Below are 22,430 nucleotides of genomic sequence, written 5' to 3'. Positions count from 1 at the left end.
TGACCTTTTGGGGTTTGGGGCGACGCACACAGACACACACACATACGCATGACAGCACGTTTCTTAGTTTAAAGAAAATTTAAATTTTAGCATAAATTTATGGCAATGCTCTGTTCGCTTGATAAAGGCGGCATTCAATGGACTGCATATCATTTAGATGCGATATATATATATATGTATGTATACGTTCTATAAGTAGTTTGTGTATCGGCTGCCGATGAAACGGTACTTTGATTGCCCACAAGTGGCTATCAACGCGGCCAACATCAACGACCGTGAAGCACTTGGTGATAAGCCAACTCTCCTCAAGTCGTCTCACATGACAGCCATAAACTTGATGCGCCTTAAGTAGTTGAGAATTACAAATTGCATTAATATAAATCAATAAAATATTTTGACTAATTTTATTTTATGTTATGCATTTGTTAGCAAAGCTTGAAATGGGAGCTTCTAGTTAATGCTTAGAATTAGGGTTTCCATTTAAGGTTTTAAGTTGAGGGCTAAAGCTTATAGGTAATAGCTTTTAGTATACCTTCAGCTTAACGAAGGCTTTAGGCCTTAAGTTAAACATCCAGAATTCCAATTTAAATTATTTTATAATTATTATAAATTGATTATTATTTATTAATTGATTTATATACTAAATACAACTAAGGTGCTGGCTGCTAGGGCCTTCGGCTTGGTAAAGTAATTGTGTTAGGTTTTCGACTTTACATTACATTTCTATTTTTTGCTTTCCTTTATCTTATTTTAATTAAAAATTAATTTAAAAAATTAAAAAAAAAAGTACAATAAACTTCTATATCATTTACGAGGTTTTATTTAATCTAATTTTTATAATTTTTATCGAATTCTTATTTTTTATTATTATTTTTTATCATTTGTTATTTTTATTTTTATCTATTTTTATTTTGGAAATCAATAATTTTGGGATTTTTTTACATTACAATTCAATTCATATCATTTTTTTAGTATTATTTTACCTTTTTTTTTTTATTATTTATTATTATCATTTTTATGATTTTTTTATTTATTTATATTTTGCATAGTTTATTATTTTTGTATCATTAATTTTATAATTTTTTTTATTGCTTATTTGTTTATTATTAATTTTTTTTTATAAATTGGGATTCAATCATTTTGGATATATTATCTTCAAATTTTTGTTTTGTGTTTTACCTGATTCAGCAAACTTTGGCATAGCTGGTTAATATTAAGATTAGTCCTGCAAATTTTATCAACAGAATTTTTTTTTGAAATGTCTACCAGGATGTGCTAAATGAGAAAATTAAAACAGTTACCGGTTACAAAAAAAAAAAAAAAAAAAAAAAAAAAAAAAAAAAAACAGATTATTATTAATAAGATAAATATAAAACTTGTTAACCACAGTGCATTGTTGGCTAATGTGCAAAATTAAAGTTACATCAATTTAGGCACTTTGTGCAGAGCAACGCACAGACTTCGCTTCAAATGAACTAGCTATAAATGTTCTCAATATAAATATAATTGCAAATTGTATTGCCTGCCATAAGAAACACATTATTTGGCGTGTTCTGGCTGCTCGGCTCTAACTAATAGCAAACATGACTCTCAGCAGCAACAGCAGCAGCAGCAGCTGCGCAATCAAATTTGCGAGCTATTATTGAATGAAGCTGTGAGCTAATGTGATCGCATATCTCTGGAGCATACCAATTTGCGACTAATTCTATATAATCAGAGAGTATTTGTTGTTGTTGCTGCTATGTATTTTGTCGCTAGATTAGCCGCACTTTTCATATCTAAGATCTGCAAAGCGGATAGGTAATCGCCTGACTTGAAGACATTTTGCTTTATTCTTTTTTGTTGCTGTTTTTTTTTTGTTTCATTTCTTTTGTAGTCAAGTTAATTTCTATTATTGTTCTGTGCACTTGTCGCAACGGCAAGTGGCAAGTGGCAAGCGGCAAGTGGCAAGTGGCAAGTGGCAAGCGGCCAGTGGCTAGTGGTAAGTGTTAGGTAGCAAGTAGCAAATCGTAATGGACACGCTCGGTTCCCAGCTGTGCGAAAATGTTTGCTTTGATTGAGTTGTTCTCGCAGTCGTAGTCACTGTGCCTCAGCAGATCGCACTTAGCTGTACTTTATATAGTATATATATATGTATGTACACACATTGTGTGTATATCTTGAGCTTGACCATGGGAAAGGCAAAGCACGGCTGTCTCATTCCACGCAAATGTGTGACAAGCGTGATGCGTTGCCCCCTGCACTGTTTCGTGACGTAATCAACATGAAGCAGAGGAACAAGTGATGAAGAAGAAGAAGAAGCAGACAAAGTAGCAGCAGCTAAAGTTTAAGTACAGCACATGCAAAAGCTACTTTGGTTGCCTGGTCGGACAAATGACTTCCGCTTTGGCTACCAATCGTAAAAAAAAAAAAACACAAATAGAAATAGAAATAGAAATAGGCTAAAGCAAACTCCCAAAAAAAAAATAAAAATAAAAAGAATAAAATTCAAGAATCAAGACAAAGCTTGTAGACACCTCTCTACAGCTTCAGCTTCACAAGTTGAGCATCTACAACATTTTTTTGACACTTTCCATTATTATTCAAATATTTGAAATTGATAAGGCGGCTCTTAGGAAAGCCTTAAGCATTGTATTATTTTTGTAAGTACAAGTTTGCTTTATTTTTATTGCATTTCCACTTCTTGTTAACACTTTTTACTTTTGTCATTCTAGCGGGCTCTAATGTCGATTTGATGAGGTCGCACCCCTTTTTTTCCGATCGAGTATCAGTTGCATTTTTATTGGTATCGATCACATATGTGTGTGTGTGCGTGAGTGTGTGTGTGTGTGTGAAAAGTGTGTTGTTTGTGCTCCCAAGCAGCTTCAATTCTCATCGTAAAAATCTGATTTTTTTTTCTCTAAGCTACCGAGCTGCGGGGCATCGTTAAATGCTTAAAATCAGCTCAAACTTTTTACTCTTTCTAGTTTTTGGCTGTCGTAAAAGTTAAACTGAGCTTATGGCTTTTCACTTCCTGGCCATTGAAATGCGCTGAGAATTGCATAGAGAGGCTCAAGCAATAATAAACTGCATAAAATGTAGCTAACTTTGTTGAAACTTGCATTACTTCGATGACTTGAAGATCTGGTTAATTTTACTGCCAAAGTTGACAGTTACATTAACGTGCACTTTGCTCATATTTGGCTTCAAACTCTTCGCTCTTTGTCAGTGCTCAATCTACTTCCTGTCATCGTTGACAGTCACTTGATCTTGCTGTCAAACTTTGTTGCTGTTGCTTATGAAATTAGCTCAACTTCCTCAACTCTTAATTATGTAATACAATTTGGTTGTTACAATTTGTTTGACGTGCTGTCAAAGTTTGAACTGAACTTTGTCAGCGCTTGTTTGTCTTAGCCCCAATTGAGTACAGTTTGGGGGCTGACTGTTTGGCAAGACATGAGACCAGCACAACGCATTGGTTCACGAAGTCAAACATTCGTTTGGGTTTTAAGTTAGCAGCTGTCTCTAACAATAAATCAATTGTACAAAATATTTAGCAAGAGCTTTAAGTGTGTGTCCAGTGCATGTCAAGCTCAAACTCATAAAGAAGACAAATGAGAATTGGTGTAGCGAAATGCTTTGCTAAGATATAGATATAGATGTAGACATGGTTATGGATATATGTGGATATGTAGATCTATTATATATACCTATCTATTTTTATATATCATCTCTCCACAATTTGTAGCCAGGTTCTATTCATTTGATTCTATTTCTAGTTGCAGTCCTTGCATTTTCGGTAACTATAGATTCATGTCACATAAAACTGTCGAACTAAAGGTTCTTCTCAATTCCATTCTTGACGACCTGGCGCTTGGACAAACTGGACTTTTCTTTTCTTTTTCTTTCTTTTGTTTTCTTTGGGCCAATGCAAATCAGCTACCATTGAAAATTAACTTAACCACAAAAGCCAAAGGCTTCAGGAATTTAAAAGCAAATTAAATTTGTAACTTCAATCTTGTTTTTGTTTTTTTTTTTATTTATTTATTTATTTTTTTTTTATTATTATAATCAAAGAGGGGTCAGCAGTTGATTTGCATATGCAGCTGCATCCCTAAGTTTCCATCTCTCTCTCTCTCTCTTTCTCTCGCTTTGCCCACCTACTCCATATCTATTTGGAAATTCTACGAGTATCTGAGTCGACTTTTTAGGCCAATTAGTGTGCGTATTTCGGACAGCCATCTCTGTTTCACTCTCACAAATTCATTGCCTCCCTCTCTCTCTCTCTCTCTCCCTCTCTCTCTGTCTATCTCCTACTATGCGGCTTGTGTTTTTGATAAACGAGCCGAGATTACGAGTTCTCTTGGCTCAAGCACTCAAACTCCAACTCCTCAACCTCAACAGCTTTTCAGTATTTCACTTTGGATTTTTTTTATTTATTTTATTTTTTATTTCTACAGCTCACATTAAAATCTACTTGTTGACGTGCCTATAAATGTCCAAAGAAATGAAGCATGCTTAATGAGCGAAGCCGACCACTGCACGATCTTAACTTCTACATATATATGTATATAAATTTGTGCTGCATAGTCGTGGAGTGCTGCATAATTGTGTGAGGTTTGCCTATGGCAGGGCCCCCAGGGCCGTTTGCCAGCCCTGTCAGCAGGTGCCTGGCACAGTGGCATAAATTGAAATATTTATGTGTATTTTGTATAATTTTTTGAGAACTAGCCGAGTATGAAATAAAATGAGAAAAATAAAAACGAAATAAAATATAAAATGTTAACCAGATGTCGAAATCATCAAATGTGACCATCTTAGAATTTTATAGTAATTTATGTTGAGCATAGAAAATGAGAGAAGAAACCTGAATGAAAATTTACTTTGAAACAGCGCTTAACTAAAATGAAATTCTAAAGTAGTAAATAGATCAAAACTTATTATTAATATAAATATAAAGTTTTGTTTAAAAATATATGTTAAAAAAATAAATATTTCTTAAAAAATAATTCAATATTCCGTGTTGAAATTTTTATTAATTACTTAGCAGTTTTGTATTTTTTTAAATTTAATTAATGACTAAGATTTCATGTTAAGTAATTTAGTTTATTATACTCTTTAATAAATTAATAATTGAAATATTGAATATTTGGTTTCTTATTGTGTGTGTGTTTTTCTTTAACTCTCTCTGTCCTCCCTTCCTGTCACTATCTTACCCTCTATTCTCCATCTTACCTTTTCTCTTCACCTTTTTTTCTTTTTTTCTTTTTCAGAGATAACTATTTCTCTTTATGTATCTTCCATGGCTATATCCCTGTCGATATAGTTTGTTTCTCTCTCTTTCTTTTTCTTTTACTCATTCTCTTGCTCTCACTCTCACTCTTTCTCTTTCTCTTACTCTCTCTCTCTCTCTCACTCTCTCTCTCTCTCTCTCTCTCTCTTACACTCTCTCTCTCTCACTCTTACTCTCTCTCTGTCTCACTCTATCTCACTCTCTCTCTCAGTCTCTCTCCCTCTTCGAGCCTCTTTGCAGGCATCGCTGCGAAATGGAACAGCATCTGCAATTAAACAATGACAGACCAGACCAACTTTGATCGTCTTCACCTGCGATATATGCAGACCGTTGTTTCGCTTGGTTTCGCTGGGGTTCGATTGTTTCGATTGCTACCATTGCATTGCATTACGTGCACATAGTTAGACTCGCATATATCGCATCGCTTATGCGCTCATAAAAGGCCATAAATTAGTCACTTAAGTCGGCCGCTCCCGCTTTGATATATCCACAAATGGCCTCAACTCGAATACCAAGTCTCAACTATCCAACTATTCAGCTGTCCAGGCATCCATCCTCCGGCTGGCTAGCTAGCCTGGCTATCTATCACTGACAATTGTCCCAATCGTCTGTTGTCGCCATCAAAAAAAAAAAAAAAAATTTTTTTTTCTAATGATTGGCGCTCGTTTGCGCTCTAATTGACGCTCTCCAGCTTTATTTTTATTTTATTTTATTTTTTTTTTTTGCTTTTCTTTCTCATCCTCAACTCATTTGGTCAAATGGCAATTAGCAGTGCCAGCATTGCCTCTATGATCGGCCCACCCACATAGAGGGGGCCTGATCTTTGCAGCATTGAATATCGCTATGTCTCTGTCTCTGTCTCTGTCTCTATCGCTATTTCTCTCACTCTCTTACAAGCTATTTATAGCATAAATATGCGTATTTGTGTAGTTATAGTTATGCGTAAATGCGAAATATATGCTGAAAGTTAATTTTAACTGTAAAGCTAAGCATTTGGTGTAGTTTGTCTATTGTATGTGATATATACCGAAATCTCTTTGTTCTTTCTATTATAAAGTCGTCAATATATAGTATTGCTATAGATATTCTAATTCACAAGAGATAATACATGTTTTGTGTCTCTATTATTTGACTTTCAGTAATATTAGTGCAAAAATAGATTTTGAATAAAAATAAATAAAATATATTTTGAATTGTTAACTAAGAGGAACAGAGCTTAGGGTTCGAAATTAACAGATTGTCACGGAAAACTTAAAAATGAAAGAAAAAGAAGGAGGGGAAGGCAGCAGATGAGTGGGAGGAAGAGATGAACGGAATGAAAATGAGAGCCCTTACAGTAGCTCGAGTTAATAAATATTTAGTTGCATAATTTGTTTAGAATATCTTAAAACTAGATGAGATAGAGTTCTGAGATTACAAATTTAGATGCGGCAGGTCTGGACTAGTCTTCGGATAAGCCAGGTTCGATTCCTGAATATAGATATAGAGCTGTAATTTAAGACCTGAATGCTTAACAACCTCTGGCTACAAATGATTCTCACTCTCTCTCTCTCTCTCTCTCTCTCTCTCTCTCTCACATGAATATATGGTATTTTATAGATAACGGATGAAGTATTTTTCAGATAAAAATATACTCCAACTTAGCCGAAAATTGGCTTACAAGCCAAACATTTGTTCATCTTTCATTAAACTCAGTTCTAGCTAATGTAAATAAATATAATAATAATATAATATGCAATAATAATATGGCTAATATTCGTGAGAGTAAAAAATTTAAAGCTCAATTTCTTTAGCTATTTTTAGGCGTTTTTGGTAGGTTTAATTTTTTGTTTTTATTTTTTTTTTGTTATTGTTTTTGTTTTGGGCTTCTTTGGGCACTAACTATTTTTAGGGGTCTCCCGCAAATTAAGAATGTATAACAACTGTTATTAGACTTGGCAGCTACATGGATATATATACGAGTAATTTTCTGTGCCCAAATAATTCGCTTGCTGTTGTTGCTGACTCTTAGCTTAAATTATTGTTATTTTATGTCTGCATTCATTCACAAATTGTTTTTTTTGGTGATTTTTATTTTATTTTTTGCTTTAGCTGAGCGATTTCGTTATTGGCCAGCTGCAACGACTATGCAATACACTGTTTTTATGATGAATAATAAAATTTGATAAATGGAATGTGAAGAGCGTGGATTGGTTGCATGAGCTATCTGACTGTATGAAAGCAAACAGTTTTGTTCCTGTTAAAGTTAGAGGTCCTAAGGTTTTTAGTATATATGTATACTTTACACATAAGTACTCTACATTATACATACTCTATTTTATACATGATAGAAAAATATGATTTGATCTCTAAAGATCTATGACATCTGATCAGAATTAAAAAAAATTTACTTTACTAAATAGAGAAACCTAAAAATTGAAAATAATATATATAATACATATATATAATATATATTAAATTGAGAACAGGAGAAAACGGAAAAAGCTCTTTTATGATCTACTGATCAAAAATATTTTATATAAGTCCTGCTCTCTTCTAAGTTCTAGCTAGTATTGTGCAGTCGGCTCTTTCCTATAGATGCTCCCGCTTGCTTGGGCGATGATCGCACACATTTCAAGCCATTAAACGATATCCTATACGATACAATCATTATTCATTTCTCAAGCCCCAGCCAACTGGGCTCACTTGTAGCGCATTAGCAGAGTCGGCCAGGCAGGTTGCTGTCTGGCTTCAATTGGCCTGCAGATTTTTGCAGTTCATTGACTGACTTACTGACTGGCTGGTTAGGCCGAACTTAAACTACCAGAATCGACTTGGACTCGCCAACTTCACAAATTCAAGCTCGCATCTGACTAAGTGAATGAGTCGTTTGAATGCTGATGCTGCTGCTGCTGCTGTTGTTGTTGTTGTTGTAGCGCATCTTATGAAATGGAAACGCGTTTATTTTGCTGGCGAAATTCATAAAAACCAAAAAATAAACTGCGATTTCCGAATCACACGAAACAAGTTGAAAGTTAAATATGACTAATGATTTAACCTGTTCACGAAAAAGAAGAAAATCATTTAGTTCGTTTCTTGGTTGCATAAAGCCGAAGAAATATATCTCTAAATATGTCTGTTTACACATATAGCTCTATTATATCATAAATCATATTAGAAACGAATTTTTTTTAATATTAAATTATAAGTGTTACTCAATGGATTATGATTTTTTTTATTTTTATTTATTTTTTTTTAAGTTTATACTTAGAATTTTTAAAGAAACTTTTGAAACAAAAAAAAATTAATAAAGATATCAAATGTTAAGAAAATGTAATAAAATTTATGCGAAATGGTAAGAAGAGTGAACTAGATGTTTATTATCCATCCTTAATTTAAATAAATTCCAATTTTTAGTTTGAGTAAATTTAACTCATATAACGTATGTTATGTGCTTCAATAGCTAGAGACACAGAGTCGAACAGACGCGCAGTCTAGATACAATGCGGCTCTTGATCCTGATCAAGAATATATATAATATATGCTCTTTATGCATACGACAACTCCTTCAGTTACATAACTTCGCGTACTTATATATGTACATATATACATATATTATTTAATTTTATTTAATTTTAATTTAATATTAATTTTAATTTTATTTTAATTTTTTAAACATTTTTTTATTTTTGATTTTATTTTTTATTTATTTTAATTTTTTTAAAATGTTATATTAATGTAATTTAATTTTTGTTTTATTTTTATTATTATTAAAATTTTATCCTTATGTTATTTTTAAATTTTTACAGGGTATGCCTCGTTTATTTAAATTGCGTGTATTTTTATGTATATTTTTTGTTTATCATCGAATGTCATTTAATTTGCAATTGCATTTCAATTTCATAAATTGCATACAAATGAGCGACGTTTTATGGTGGTCGCAAGATTTTGATTGCAATAATTATGAAACGAGTTGGCAATTGTTGCCGTTGATTTCCTTATCCTCCTGCTGTCTCGCTCACACCTTCTTTCTCCTTTGTTGTCTTATATTTAATTCTATTTAAATATAATTATAATTCACAATTATTTTTGCCGTTTGGTATTTAATTTCTTGCGCGCTTTAATAAGCTTGTTTTAATTATTTTAATATGTATGTTTATTTTCAGCTAGATTAAGGAAGCTACGCAGCTGGTTTATGATGATCAACTTGAGACTTGTGAATATGGAAATTTAAATATAGGTAAATATTTTTCATTTAATATGTATGTACATATATATAAATAAACTAAAAAAATATATAATATTTTTATAAAAATTAACGAGCATGATTCTCAACCTTGTTTTGTTATTAATGCATTTATTTTAATTTTATAAAATTTGTTTTTGTTTCATTAAATTCTCCAATTATTTATCATATTTATAGATAAGATATAAAATATATATAAATATGATATTCCTCTTATGTAATCTTTAATGAACATGTTGAGCATCTTTTGGCAGCATTAGAAGTGAAATAGCTTAATGGCTTGGCATTCAGCCAACATTGTTTACAAGCACTAAACAGACATTCACCCAATCGCACAATCACATCTGACACAAGTGTCAATAAAGTTTACATCATCTTTCAAACTGTAAATGGTCGCACGCTTTATAGCCATTGTACATTGCCCTCTTAAAGAGTTTGTCAGGCAATTGAAAGCTGCGATGCTAAAGCCACATTTTGTATGGGGGGATTTTTGCGTTGTTTTAATTGCAGCTTCACGAAAGGCAAAGAAGCCAAAGATGAAGATGAAGCGACGTACACATAGACCGTTATGCTAGTCGGATCAATTGCCAGAGACTTAGGTCTTTGTTACCGTTCCGATTGGCAATTCGCAATAATTGAGAACTCCAATTGCCGATTGCCGAAAAAAATCTGGAAAATCAGCTTAAATCGAATACTACAGTTAAAAGCCAATTCGGTTTGTAATTTGCGCAAATGATTTTGCTAGAAATTGCAGATGGCAATACAAAGCGCATTCAGAATGTGTAGCCGATACCCTGTAAAGTGTATGAGTTGTGCTAGAAGTATGAGAGAGATTAAGCTATAGAGAAGGAGAGAAACGATGAAACAAATTTTCAATGTAGCTTATTTTACTGAAGTCAAGTTTAGTGAGCTGTATTATAAAGAAGATGCCGGAATCTCTATACCAAGCCTGAGAGTTTTAGATCTGCTGTTCTTTGAGATAAGTGATTTATCTAGTCTATATAGGTAAATATAGCTGCTGTACCTATTGCAGATTCCGAGTTCATTGGGTTAATGGAGCAATATTATGATATGTTAAAAAATAAAAGCCAATTGGTAAAGTCTCGTATATATGATGATTTAGTATACTAAAAGTGTATTAATACCAAATTTGGCTAGTCTATGTCTTACAGATTCCGAGTTCAATGAGTTAGTTGAGGAAGTTTTTTAAGTACTATAAGACAGCAGACTGCTGTAGCTTTAGATGCTCCCTTTCGTTCGGTCATGTACACCTGTTACCCACTATGCGGGGTATCTGGTAAACAAACATAAATTTGCTGATATATTTGTACAATGAACATCCGTTAAGCGCATTTATTCTAAAATCCCCCAACTCGAGCCATTCGCTGAGTGACTGACTGACTCTATGCTACTGTATACGAATTTGTTGTTGTTGTTTTTCTTACTTGATGTCAGCGCATTAATTAAACAATTCACGTGTGAATTTCCTGGCCGGACATTGAATATATATGAATGTATCTCTCTCTCACTCTATCGTTCTCGCTTTCGCTCTTCCCCTCTCTCTTTCTCTCTCGCTACTGGGCAGGTACATCCGCCTAAAATCGATATACGATCGAAATAGAAATGAGTGTTCTATGCGTGTGTGTGTGTGTGTTTTTTTTTTTTTTTTTGTTGAGATCAGTTTTTGACTTGAATTAATTAATCGAAGTTATCAGTTAGTTCTTAAATTATCTGCCTTGTCCGGCGTACTATAACTTCTATTGGCTATTCTGTTTTATTCTATTTTGCCTACATCAAGAAATATGATTTAGCTTAATGTTAGTTGCGGTACAGCCAATAACCGACCTCAAGGCCAAGGCCGTATTTTTTTTTTTCTTTTCTTTTTCTTGCCTTTTGTTGCCGTTGCCGTTGAAGCTAACAAAAAGCATCGTGTGTTCATTAACTTTTAAGCTGCTCCAACTACCCCACAGCAGAGCGCTATACACACGCACGCACAATCATTAAGACGAGCTAATGCCACGCATCGTCCGATTTTGTGTGTGCGGCTTTTGTGAATGTCTCTCTGGCAGCAAATGCTATGCTCCGCTCTGGTCAGCTCCCTACCTACCTCCCGCCACCCTCTTTTCGTATAGCCCATAAAAAGTGCCGTTTGTGCGTGACTCGCCAGCTGGTGTCGTTCATATCCCATACCCTAACCGCTCTAAGTCGTAAGTCGCTTTGGCAAAATTGAAAATCATGTTCCACGTTAGACAACATCAATCAAACGATATTTTTGTTCTAATTGGCGCAGCTTTTATGAATCTCTCACATATCTGACTCTTTCAATGTCCGTCTCTCTCTCCATGTCTTTCTGTCTGGCTCTTCCTTTAGTACACCCCAATAAGTCTTATGGCAGCTATATCTAGCGGAAGCGGCAAAAATGCAAATTAATTTGATTTTAACACGCAATGAATTCGAACACGGGACTCAAACAGGTGCGGGCGAAGAGCTCAGCATTGAATTGGCTTTGCCTAGAGCTATGCTAAAGCTAATATGATGCGCGACTTATATGTGGAATGACACACCAAACAATTAGTTGAGTGGAACTTTGGCTTTGGTTGGGACTCTAGGATACCCTGTAGGAAGTTATGATTAAAGTGGAAAAAAGTATGAGTATTGGAGATATTCGGGGAATCAGCATATATAGAGAAGATCAGAAGAATATCTGTATTCGTTGTATAGGGAGTAAACTCTATATATCTAAATATCTCAATTCAGGTTTGCCATCTAGTGTCAGGCGGAGTGTTAGTACAGAGTTGTACTGGAGTTATGATCAAGGGAATTTGCATCTAGATATAATGCTAATCAGTTGTAGCGTGTATTTTCACTCCGAGTGAGAGAGAGAGGGACAGAGTGAGAGAATGGGAGAGAGAGCTTATGGTGTTCCCAAGTGTTGCAGAGTAAGAGTTAGATGGCTGCACAGGCTATTCACACAGGGTGGTTATGCTTGTCAGTGGATGCAGAGCTCCATCGATAGTGAACTTTCGGTATGAAGAACTCAATTATTTCTTAAGATTCTTATAAGCTTCAACAACAAAAATTATGAGCAAAAAACTTTAATAATAATAAAAAAAAAAATGTTTTTATTTGCTAGGAAGATAAAGATGGTGTTTTGATTATTTATTATATTGTCATATAATATACATATACGATAGATCTATGGACTCAAGCCTTTTATATAATATACATATACGATAGATCTATGGATTCAAGTCTTTTAGGCAAGATGTAATATAATATTTTTTAAAATTTTATTTACAAACTTATTTTATTTTAAAGCAGAAATTGATATATAAATTAAAACTAAAAATATAAATATAAATATATATATAGGTATATATACCTACATATACTACGCCTTTTCGAGTTGCTTAAACTGCCGCGGAACATGCGAAACTCTCACGCAACAGAGCAAGACAAGACGAGGCGGCAAGACAATAACTACTAAAACACAACGAGAACCTCTAGAAGACAATAATAAATATAATAAATTTCAATGTCACTTACACTTGATTTATAAATCAAAACAACAACAAAAAACAAAAACAAAATAAGAAAAGAACTTGAAAAAAAAAAAAAAAAACAAACAAAAAATCACAATTTTAGCCCAGTGCCTTCTAAGCACCTTTGAAGCCGTTAACCCTAGACACTTGGCCATAATCTAAACAGAGATCAAATCAAAATCAAATTGAATTAGATTTAATTACTTCCTCATTGATTTAACGCTGCGCATTTGGGCAGCGTGAAGGCGCTGAAAGCAAAAAGTGCAGCAGCCGAAGCCGCAGGAGGTGGCAAACGGCTGGGGAGGGGAGGGGCGGCACTTGAATTGCAGCAGAAAAAGGCCAAACGGGCGAACAAAAGGCCTGACAGAAAGCCATAAAGCGTAAACGAAATGCAAAAGGCAACCGAAACGATTTAAGAACCAAAAACAACAATGGCCCAATCTGGCAGCTACTTCAGGCTAACAATGTTAACACGGTATGCCAAGACTCTCAAATAGAACAAGTCCAAGGAGGAGACGAAGCAGAAGACGAAGAATAAGAAGCCAGCGATAGATGCAAATTTAAATACAAGGCATAGGCGAAGCGACAAATGCTCTTAGAAAATATATAGTTTAGGGTATATTTTGATGAGATAGGGGATAAGATCATTAGTTCAATATATAAAGAAAAACTATTATAAATTGTTTAATGAAATTATATACACATATAATATATATAATATTCATCTTAATAATAAAATATAAGAAATTTATAAACAGAATAATCTTTAAGTGAAGTAGTTACATATGTTTATAGATCGATAGATGGTATTATAATATTTAATATTTGTATATAAAAAATATATCATTTTGTAGATTTTAATTCAATTAAAAAATACGAGAATGGAATAGATGGGAGCTTAATGCAAGAAATGAGATTTAATCACTTATGAATACAATATTTTTTTTTTTTTTTTTTATAAAAGTTGAGCTTTAAAGAAGATTCTTGTCTACTTACATTCAATATATATAAATCTTGAAACCTCTTGAAATACATGGAAAAATTTACTCAAATGTAATATGTTTCCTAGTTGAGGCCTTAGAAAGTTAATTTCACAGAACACTTTGGCAAATGCAAACGATATACATTCATAAATAAATTACACAATTTAGAAATTACACAATTTATATAATTTAAATACTTCGTTAGAATAGGTTTTGTCTCAGACTACTATGATCATAATTAAAAACTTTTAAATACGATAAGCAGAACAAATTCTACTTGATTAACAAATCTCTTGCGACTTGTAATTTCTTTTGGGTTTCATATATGGGACTTTCAAAGCAGTTTAGAGTTTATATTATATTTCATTATTATTATATTGCCTATTATACTTCATATAAGTAATAAAAATATTTTTGACATATTTTTAAAAACAGTTTTATGTAGAAATATAATATATACATATAATACATATTTTATACATATATTATATATATATATATTTTATATTGGAACATTGTAGGATGTTTTTTATCTGAATACTGAAGCATTAAAGAAAAATGGTATGTAAAACAATTTAATTAAAATTTTGTTTAAATATTAAAAATTTTTAAATTATTAAGAGCTTTTATTATTGGTATTAATAAATTATTATTTTTTAATTGTCAAAAAATGCACTGTAGTACGAGTACTTATAAATTTAAATCTTTCTTCTAGAAGAAAAATGGTATGTAAAACAATTTAATTAAAATTTTGTTTAATTATTAAAAATGTTTAAATTATTAAGAACTTTTATTATTGGTATTAATAAATTATTATTTTTTAATTGTCAAAAAATGCACTGTAGTACGAGTACTTATAAATTTAAATCTTTCTTCTAGTTAAACTTGAAGTACAAGTCGACAAATATATAAAGTTTGTAAAAAATTTTATAAAAAATACTTTATGAATTTCTTAACAAGTATTTTATATATTACATTATATTATATTATACGATAATCTATAGCTTTAAACTAAAGTACATTAAAAATTAAATAAAAATATTTAACGTATTTTAAGAATTATAAAAATAGGTAAAAATGTATAAAAATTTAAAACTAAAATACATTAAAAATTAAATAAAAATATTTAACGTATTTTAAGAATTATAAAAATAGGTAAAAATGTATAAAAATTTAAAACTAAAATACATTAAAAATTAAATAAAAATATTTAACGTATTTTAAAAATATATTTTTTAAATAAAAATAGGTAAAAATGTATAAAAATCAAACTCTGAAGTATTTAAGCCTTTCATTTCATCATTGAAGCTATGGATATCGATAAGCTTTGAATATAACCAATGCATAAGAATCGAACTTATAAATTTTCATCAAATCCATCTTAAATTTGAACTTTATTTAATATTATTATTTACATTATATTTTTGCAATATGATTTTCATATGAATATCTCCAACAAATAAATTGTATTCAATTCATTACATTATATTGTATTTATTTTATAATCAAATATATATATATATATATATATATATATACAAAGTCTGCATCAAGTTCGCTTCACTGCATTGCACTGCTCACCTGGTCAAGAGAAGGCGGGGTAAGGGGCGGGCGAGGGCAGTTCGTAAATGCCTGAGTCGAATGAAAGACCCACAGCGAGAGCATTGGGAATTACAATGTAACTTTTAATGGGGCATTTGTGGCCAAAAATGGACAAGTTGTTGGCGTCATTGTTGTTGTAGCTGCGGCTGCTTTTTGTTGCTGGGTTTGTTTGTATTGGGTGTGTGTGTAAGTGTGTGTGTGTGTGTGTGTGTGTCTGCCAAAAGCTAAAACACTTGTTGCCTATTTGATTGCAATTGTTATACAAAGAGCTTTCATTGTAATAACAAAAGCAAAACAATGGCCAACATTTTTCGTTGTTGTTGTTGCTGCTGTTGGTTTGTGTCTATGTGTGTGTGTGTGTGTATGTGTTGGTGTATTGCTGTTTAGTCTGGCATGATAATGATGTTCAGCACCCCGACACCCTGCCACAACAGCCAGCATCAACATTCACACGAACTTTAACACTTTTACAGCAACAATGTTGTTGCTCTTATTGTTCTGATTGTTGTTGCTGTTGTTGTGGTTGTTGTTCTTGCAAATCTCGCACAATAGGCGGCCGCACAGCAAATACACACACACACAGCACAATACTACACTCAAATCTATTACCATTTAAATACGTAGCAAAAAAATGCTGTTTCTTTATACCCTGTAGCTATTGGTAATGCGTGAATTAGTTAGGGTATTATATAGGAGTGTAATTTAGAAATTTGGACTAAGTTTATTAAGTTGAGCAGTATCATATCTGAAGAGGATTAGAGCAGAATTGATTTTTATAAATATGTATATATATATTTTTTCTAGCTATATATTTTTCTATCTATCTGGCAATGCTGGCAAATGTCTTCAAATATTTTAATTTTATTTATAGACTCAATTTAATGCCATCTACATATTATCTCATAAATCTAAACTCATTCAGAGTTTAGCTAAAGTTTATTCATAATCTTAAGAGATAAAAAATAAACTCTCAGCCAAAAGTTAGGGCAGTTGGATATAATGCATTGTACTGCCATAAGTGCAGGGTAGCTGGCAGTGAATATGATTTTTGTGTTGCTTTAGCCTCCTGTTTAGGTTTTATTTCTTCTTGTCATGCTGCTCTGCACACTGAGCCAAAGCTGCCTGAGAGTGGGACAGGGAGCAAGTGGGCAAGTGGGCAAGTGGGCAAGTGGGCAAGTGGAGGCAGAGTCAGAGGCGCAAACGCATAGAGTCCACAAATTAGCAATTCACTTGACTTTGATGTGAGGTGTACGCCTTGATAATTGAACTGAAAATTTTCAGCTGCTCAATTCGTGATAGACCTAGCCCTTGCCTCCACCGCCCACGCCGACGCCCACGCCCACACACAATTTAACTGGATATTGAAGCGCTGGCGCTGGCCGCTTGATAGATGAGTGTTTGATCATTCGCTGTCCATAGTTAATGAGTTTCAGTTTGCTGATGACAAACTCGGCAATTTGTTTACAATTTAGATTAATGAACTTCTGTTGGGGCTGCTGTTGTTGCCGTTTCTGTTTCTTCTCCACATTATCGTGTGGTATGCAGGTTAATTAAGAGCTCAGTTTGTCGTTATGTTGGGCTAAATCAGTCATGCAATGGATTTGCATAACGAGATGGCAATTAGACATTGGCTGGGTAAATTCAAGCAAGATCTGTGGTTAAACTCAAGAAATCGTTCAAGTAGACTCGCTTTTTGTTCTGCATTTATAGGGTATAAACTAAGCTCATCTAACAGTCTTGAGAGTACATTATGTTACGAGGGGTTTTCTTTACTTAATAAATGAAATATTTCAATGAACTAAAGTTGATTCTCTATCTCTCTTATCCCCCTTTTTCATACCTGTAAAACTGATATATAAAGAATATTATATATAGTGATATATCTAACATATTATATATAAACGTACATAATACTTAAAACACTCACACTCACACATACATATCTACACACACACGCGCCCACTGTAGTTGGCAAAGAATTCAAGTTCGTTGCCTAAGTCATTTGTTTGTGCCACAGCTGATTGCCGCATTTTCGGCTGTTTTTTTTCGTGTTGTTTTTAGTTTGTTTTTGTTTTTGCGGTTCAGCTCAGTTCATAACAGTTAACAGACACCAGGTGCTATGGCTTGCCCCTCGCCACGCCCCTGTTGGCCGGCTTTGCTATTGTTAGCTGGGCGGCAGCACATCAAGTACAAGTTCTAATGAAATTTGTCAATAAAAATTCGCAGAATTTTGTACAGCAACAGAAGCCAGCTAAAGCAGCAGCAAAAGCAAAAAAGCAAAAATAAAATTAAAAAAAAAAAAAAACAAGCAAGCCATAAAAAGCGAGTAAACAGCAATAACAACAACAACAATAACATTAAACAAACGAATGCTTTTGTTGTTGCTATTGAATCAAATTTACTTTTTTACCGTTTTCAGCGAAAGGAAGACGCAAACACGTACCAAAAAAAAAAAAAAAAAAAAAAAAAAAAAGAGAAAAAAAAAAAAAAAACAGAACAGAAGATTTATAAATACCCTTCATATATACTATATATGTGCATATGCGTATATACATATATATGCAAGTTAGTCGCCCATAATTCACTGCGCAAATATATACACGCACATATATGTATATCTGTGTAGATGTATAAAATATTGGAAGTTGAGTATGTGGACCACTCAGTCATTGTCATTGTCAAAGAATTTTATTTTTGGCTTTATTTACTTTGGGATATACACAGAAACTGGTTGAGCATGTGTGCGGTGTAGGCGTCGCAATGTCTCTCCTACTACCTCTCTCACTCTCACATACTTTCTCTATCTGTCCCTCTCACTCTCTCTCTCTATCTCTTTGTCTGTGTCTGCTTGTGAGTGAGTCAAGTAGTAACCCAGGGCAGGGCCATCAAATTCCAAAACAATGCAATTCGCTGTTCAATTCTCTAATTGAAAATCGGTGTCATGAAATGCTTATTGACTGCATCGACTGCTCATTACACCAGATATACATATGTATAGGCTTAGCTATACTTTTACTAGATATACATATGTATAAATACTCTTTCTCTCTATAAAGAATATTTATCGCTACCATGTGCTGAGCTTTGTGCATTGCTTTTTTCGACGCGACTCAAAATGTTCTTGAAACTTCCATTGGGGAAGTCAAATTTTTTTTCTTTGTCAGAGAATTAACCTTATATAGGTTGAGAATAAATCAATGAGTTGAAGTCGAATATTATTTATATTTGTATATTATATTATTATATTATTAATGGATCAATGTACGTATCTTTATGTAGATAAATTTATCAAAGTATGGAGAGAATGAACATATTTATTTAGCCTTATCTCAGTCTCTCTCCTTGTCTTAGTCTCTATATCAGTGTCGTTCTCTTTGTGTGCTTCTTTATGTCTTGCTATATATCTCTCTGTCGTTGTCTATGTTCTTAACAGTCCCTGTCTCTCTCAATTTGTATGTCTTCATCTTTCTCTCTCTCTCCCTCTCCCTCTCTCTCTCTCTCTTTTGCAATTTCTCTCCTTCCTTCCCACTCTTAATCTATCTTTCTTCTTTCCCTCCCTCTCTTTCTTCTCTCCCACTCTCTCTTTCTCTCTCTCTCTGTCTGTTTTCCTTCTTTCTTCTCTCTCTCTCCATGTTTGCCTAATTTTCTGTGTCGCTTGCTGTCTCCGTGCTTCTCTCTCAGCAGATCTCTCTGGTGGTGTCATAATGTGTCTCTCTGTGTTTCTCTCCTTTTCTCATGATAGCTCTCTGTCTTTCTCACTTTCTCCCACTATAACTTTCTTGAGCTATCTCTTTCACTCATTCTCGAATCAATTCACTTTTAATTATTTTGACAATCTTTTCTGCTCAATTTACGCAAATTTTGTCTATATTCTGATTGTATGTAAAGCATGGATCTCATCTAGATAGAGTATATGGAATATTTAGTGACACATAACTGTATCGTATGACAGACAGATTTCGTTTTCTAGATTTCCTAGACAAATAAACATACATATGTATACCCATCAAATATACATATTTATATATTTAAATACATACATCTATGAATTTATATATAGATATGTAGCTAGTGTATATCTGTATCTCTATATTCACGGCATTTGCTTCATATTAATTATTTATGCAGTTTACGCGATGAAAACATTAAAAATGCAATGCAATTCACTTAAAGGGGTGCTCCGAGTGCAGACCAGGGGGGGTGGCCAGAGTGGCGAGGGGGCATTGGCTGCAAAGGTGTGGTCCAAGACGGGTGAGGCGGGGGGCTAGCTGTGGTGCGACTCCCACGACATTGGCTTTGGTGTAGAGAATAGCGCAATGAATGCATCAGAAGGTGCCACAACAACAACAACAACAACAGCAATAATTGCTGCTGTGTGTGTTGGTGTGTGTGTGTGTAGTATTCATGATGAACTCATGGAATAATTATCCTATGAATGAGCAGTTTGCATGATCATTGCCAAAGCTTCCGCTTTTGTTTTTGCGCTCAGCTGAATTTCGCTCGCAGTTGTTGTTCTTGTTGCTGTTCTTGTTATTGTTGTTGTTGTTGTTGTTGCTGCTGGCTGCTTCTTTGCAATTACGCCATGAAAATGTTGCATTTAATAGGCATTTTCTTATGTCATAGCTATATCTATGGAGGGTTTCTCTCCCTCGCTCTCTCTCTCTTTCTTTACTGCTTCTGCCTATGCTTCTTCTTCTCCTCATATCTATAGTCAGTTAGTTAGTTAGTTAGTCAGTAGTATTTCAACTAATTCACTCAGCCTGTCAGAATGAATTAGATTGAATGAACTTGTTGTGCACGATACATGCCAAAGGGATACCCTAACTATTGGTAATCAGTGTAGACATTATAGTGTATGCGATAGAAGTATGTATACAGCAGAGAGTATATATATGTATGAAATCGATTTGAAGATTATTTGGAATAGAAACATTGGTAAATAATTAAGGGAAATCCTTAACAGAAAACCTAAAACCTAGAATCTCGAAAACTCCATATTATGTAATATTGCATAGATTATATATAGCTCGACAGTTAATTGAATAATCTAAAATAATAAAATAAATAAATTTTTTAGTTAACGACCCAAGACATTATTACAATAATTATTATTAATAATATTATTATTTATATGAATATAAGTTATTTATTATTTATATGTATATTAATTGATGTTAACTATAAAATATATATCTCTCAAAAGCCCTTTGTTGCTCTGGCTGGAAACTATATTGTTATTTATAACTAATTCTCTGTAAAAATTAAATAACAAATAAATAAAATAAATAAATAAATATATTTTTAGGGGTAACGTCTTTTAGTATCTATTGCTAAGTTACAGGGTATGCAAAGGATTTCGGATGTGAGTACATAAATATAAACATATATAGGGTTAGTTGAATTAGTTAGGGCTACAGTTGCTTCTGCTGCTGCTACTTCATATTTTTTTCATTTTTCTCACAAGCTCTGGTCGACAGTGTTTGGCTTTTATGAATTCCGCTCAGCTGTTTTGTTGTTGCTGTTTTTCGTTTCTCTTTTAGAATTTGGAATTTGCGGATAGAAAACTGAAGAATTGTGTGGAGAGTGGAGCCTAAGTGATGCGCATATAAATGTCGAGCACTCCACTTGGCCCTCAGCCAGGCGCTGCATTCCTCTTCAATAAAACTATGCAAAATTATGTGTAGCATTCCAAGTGCAGTGAGTTTGTCTGTCTACTCCCATGATATAATATATATATATGCTTTTTTTTTTTTTATAAATATATATGGTATGTTATAATGCTCACAAGCCATTGGCCAAAGCATTTGGATTTAGTTTTGGTTTCGGTTTTGGCTGATGGAATGGCTCGACTTGAGCAGTTTTTGCTGTTGCTCTTCTCATATATATATATATATATACAATATATATATGTATATATATATATATATATATATTTATGCAATTATTATTCTTGCATGCAAAATTTGCAATAAGTTGGCCCAAGCAGCTGACAAAAGCACAACTAATCATAAATGCCATGCCATGCCATGCCATGCCTGGCCAGTCCACTCCATGCCACGCCACGCCATACGATGCTATGCTATGCTATGCATGCTACCAAAATGCAGCCTGCAAGATCGCAACATCGCAACATCGTGTGGCACAAGCTGCTGCAGCAGCAACTTGCCTTCGAGCATAACTTAAGATCCTTCTTATTCGTGTCCAATGGTTTCAGCAATTTGATATTGAAAAAAAAGTAAAAAGCAAATGCACTGCCATAGGCAGGTGTTTTACCAGCTTACGAGCTAGCAGATTGTCAAAACTTGGATGGATGGGCTTCAAGACTAAGAATTAATAACTTAAATATTCAATTTACTAAATTGTTTAAGTCTAGGTCAACTTCTTATGGCTAAAAATAATATAATAGTATAATTAATTTAGTATTAATATTTAAAATCATGAACTGGCTTTGAATGATTCACACAGATTGAATATTATATTAATTTAATATGAAATTAATTAATCCATAAACTATCTAAAGATTGATTAATATATTCATTTGATATTAAGATCTATGAACTATTTTAGTGCTTTATCAGAGATAATTTATTTTGTATTTATTTTTGTTTGATAGGAGTTGTATTAATATTTAAGTTTAAAAATAAATCTTATATAAAATAAATTTTTTGTAAGTTTCTTTTTTTTTTCATCTGCAATAAACAAGTCTGCTGGTCATTAAGATTGTTTCATATATTAATTTGATATTATAAAATTTATTAGTTAATTATGAATTATTCTAATTAATTATTAATTTGATATTAATGTCA

General features: G+C 33.1%; 1 protein-coding gene across 2 annotated transcripts in view; it reads left to right on the top strand.

Moving 5' to 3' along the window:
- LOC149267861 (uncharacterized) overlaps nt 1-22,430 on the top strand; it is a 77,910-nt gene that overhangs the window by 37,532 nt on the left and 17,948 nt on the right. For both annotated transcript variants that reach the window (XM_089473763.1, XM_089473762.1), the window contains exon 2: nt 9,418-9,491. The gene's annotated coding sequence lies outside the window, so the exon portion shown is untranslated. The remainder of the gene's footprint in view (nt 1-9,417; nt 9,492-22,430) is intronic.

Source organism: Drosophila arizonae, chromosome X (genome assembly GCF_054131065.1).
Source record: "Drosophila arizonae isolate 15081-1271.41 chromosome X, UAZ_ARI_1.0, whole genome shotgun sequence".
Classification (NCBI taxonomy): domain Eukaryota; kingdom Metazoa; phylum Arthropoda; class Insecta; order Diptera; family Drosophilidae; genus Drosophila; species Drosophila arizonae.
This window is presented reverse-complemented; position numbering and strand designations above follow the sequence as displayed.